Source organism: Helianthus annuus, chromosome 3 (genome assembly GCF_002127325.2).
Source record: "Helianthus annuus cultivar XRQ/B chromosome 3, HanXRQr2.0-SUNRISE, whole genome shotgun sequence".
In the NCBI taxonomy this organism is placed as follows: Eukaryota; Viridiplantae; Streptophyta; class Magnoliopsida; order Asterales; family Asteraceae; genus Helianthus; species Helianthus annuus.
Genome location: NC_035435.2, coordinates 141,923,815 through 141,927,227, shown reverse-complemented (window position 1 = coordinate 141,927,227; position 3,413 = coordinate 141,923,815). Strand labels below are relative to the sequence as shown.

At 43.4% G+C, this 3,413-nt stretch overlaps 1 non-coding gene across 1 annotated transcript; it reads right to left on the bottom strand.

The window, feature by feature from the left end:
* Positions 1-637: 637 nt before the first annotated feature.
* Positions 638-744, bottom strand: LOC118491003. The gene has a single exon (XR_004890228.1). It is a non-coding gene; the product is annotated as a small nucleolar RNA R71 (small nucleolar RNA).
* Between the last annotated feature and the right edge of the window lie 2,669 nt (positions 745-3,413).

Here is a 3,413-nt window from a genome sequence, read left to right as displayed (position 1 = left end):
TTAACTGGGATCTGAAAAACAATCACTGTAATTCCGACCACGGGGCCGTGTTCGCTCAACACGGGGCCGTGGTGAACCTTCTGACCAACACTCTTTTCTGTTTTTATTGCAGGACTTGGAACCCGACGCCAACCTCTCATAGTGTATGAGCTCCAGTTCCAATAAAGACATAAAAGAACCATTAGAAGAACCCGAACGCTTTCTCAGAAAAAGGTTAAAAGCCAAAAACCAAGAGAAGGTTTCGGGTGATCCACCTCCAATGGCGGACCAACGTACCCTTATGGATTATCTACGACCCACCGTAGGTAATCTAGGCGCCGCTATCAATGCTCCGAATGTCGAAGCCAATAACTTCGAGCTTCGACCACATTTGATACAAATGCTCCAAAACTCCGCAACCTTCCACGGGCTTGCGGACGAGGATCCCCATCTACATATAACTAATTTCTTAGAAATATGTGATACCTTTCGGATCAATGGGGCATCAAACGACGCCATCCGCCTCCGTATGTTTCCATTCTCGCTAAAAGACCGAGCGAAAGCTTGGCTCAACGCCCTCCCAGCTGGTTCGGTAAACACCTGGGATGAACTAGCCCAAAAATTTCTATATAAGTATTTCCCTCCTGCTAAAACTGCTAAATTAATGGCTGAAATTAATACATACTCACAAGAGGACGGGGAATCCTTATATGAAACTTGGGAAAGGTTCAAGGAGCTATTACGCAAGTGTCCCCATCACGGCCTCGCAATATGGCAACAAGTATCCACTTTCTACAATGGATTGTTGCCACACACTAGGCAGACACTTGATTCTAGCTCCGGGGGACTTCTAGGTAACCGACGCCCACATGAAATATATAATCAGATTGAGGAAATTGCTCAAACCAATTTTCAATGGCACACCCCCCGGGGAAATAAGTCTATCGCCCCGGGCGCCCATAAGGTCAACGAAAGAACTTCTTTACAAGCCCAAATCGAGGCCCTTTCTTCAAAAATAAAAAAATTAGAAACAGTCTCGGTTATGGCTTGTGAAGGGTGTGGTGGGTCACATGAAAATTGGAGTTGCATGAAAGAAACGGACGATCAACAAGAAATGGTAAACTACATTGATAATAGACCTAGGCCGTTGGGTCCTCCAACGGGAACTTACAACCAAGGATGGCGAAACCACCCAAACATTGGTTGGAGGGAACCCGGCAATAGTAGTAACCAACAAGCCCAACGAACAAACTTTCAGCAATCAAGAAATGAGTCACAAAATTTCACTCAACAACAAGGTGGACGAGAAAGGCTCGAAGATACTATATCTCGCCTTGTCTCTGACACTGATAAGAAAAACTCGGAAAGATTTCTACAATTAGAGTCTAATTTTAGGAATCAACAAGCTAGCATTCAAAACATAGAAAAACAAATAAATCAAATAGCTCAAAACTTTTCCGAGAGACCGCAAGGCGCATTACCTAGCAATACCGAAACAAACCCAAAGGCACAAGTTCACCTCATCACACTACGAAACCGCACCGTAGGGCCTGCAGAAGTACCGCCACCTACGGAAGAAACAATGCCAACACCTCTGCAGGAAAAGAACCCTCCTCCATCACCAGAGCCTACCAAGGCTCCTCGAGTTCCGTACCCCGGTAGGTTAATTCGTCAAAAGACCAATGAGCAATTCGCAAAATTCGAAAGTCTGTTAAAACAATTGCATGTCAATATTCCTTTTATCGAAGTCCTAACCCAAATGCCCAAATACTCTAAATTTATGAGGGACTTCCTTACACATAAAAAGAAAATTGAAAATTTGCAATTAGTTAATTTAGGCGAAGAATGCTCTGCCCTCGTACTCAATAAACTACCCCAAAAGAAAATCGATCCCGAAAGTTTCACGATTCCATGCTCAATAGGGGAATCGCCCGTTCGTAATGCATCGGCCGACCTAGGGGCTAGCATTAACCTCATGCCCTTATCCATGTTCAAAAGGCTTGGCTTGGGAACCACGAGCCCTACAAAGATAAGCATACAACTCGCTGATCGATCCGTCAAGTTCCCACAAGGTGTCATCGAGAATGTCTTGGTAAGGGTAAGCAGATTCGTTTATCCAGTTGACTTTGTCATACTCGATATGGAGGAAGACACCGAGGTCCCCCTTATACTAGGGAGACCCTTCCTTGCCACAGCACAAGCAGTGGTAGACATGAATGACGGGACACTCACTTTGAGGTATGGGGATGATGAAGTGAAGTTCGGAGTTGGGAAAAGAATAGAGGACGACGACCCAGTAAACTACATGAAGGTTATTGATTCAAGCTTAGATGCTGCTCTCCGACGGTGTAACATGGGAAGCAAGGCATCCCACTCAGAAGATATATAGCCTCAAATCGGGTCTAGCCAAGGACCCTTATAAACGTGGCGCACCACGGAGGCATTCCGCGGAACTATCCTTAGTTTAGTTTAATCTTTTAAGTTTTTGCAGAATAAAACACACTCATGGTGGTAATGGATGAAAAAGGGAACGAGAAAAATGGAACCATGCACGAAGAACAGGGCAACCCGACAAAAATCTCCATCACAGAAGGCTCAACATGGGTCGTGCCCAACCAACACGGCCCCGTGCTAAGCCCCCTGCAGAAAATCACCCAGTTCAGGTAACTGGACACGGGCCGTGTTCAGCGGACACGCCCCCGTGTCCAGACTTCTGTCTCAATTCTCTAATTTTTGTTACTGGCACTTGACCACGGGGCCGTGCCCGGTCAACACGGGGCCGTGTCCAGGATGCCAGTAACACAAAACTTTGTTTTTAAACCCACTTTTACACATTCTAATCAACCAAAAACTTTATTTTTGGACACATTGAGGACAATGTGTAATTTAAGTGTGGGGGGGATGCTAAAACCTTGAAATTTTGCAAAATCCTAAACACAAGCCTTACACAAAACTCTATTGGAACCGCTAAACACCCCAAATTTTTTCAAAAAACTTTTTCATTTTTTTTATTTACTTGTCCTAGTTTAAGTTGGGAATAACAAGTTCTAAAAAGGTTATATTTTTACAAGTTTACAACCGATAGCGTCGTGATAAAAAGAACCAACACAAGAAAATTATGAAACAGCATGACAAGCTTAGTTAAAAATTCGATTATATATACTTGATCACATAAAAACCCATTCCCACAAAAGTGAGTTTTGAGCCTTTATTGAGCATAAAAATATACATATTTAGATTAAATGCTCATTTTTCGTTTCTTGTGTGAATAGCCGCTCGGTTCTTACAAATCTAGAACTTGCCACGACGATACATTCCCGGTCCTTACCAACTTAAACCCAAGTAAGTAAATGATGGAGGCATTAGGACTAACCATTTTTCTTTCAAAACCATTATTTTTCATTTTTTTATCACCTACCCAAAAATCCCCCTAG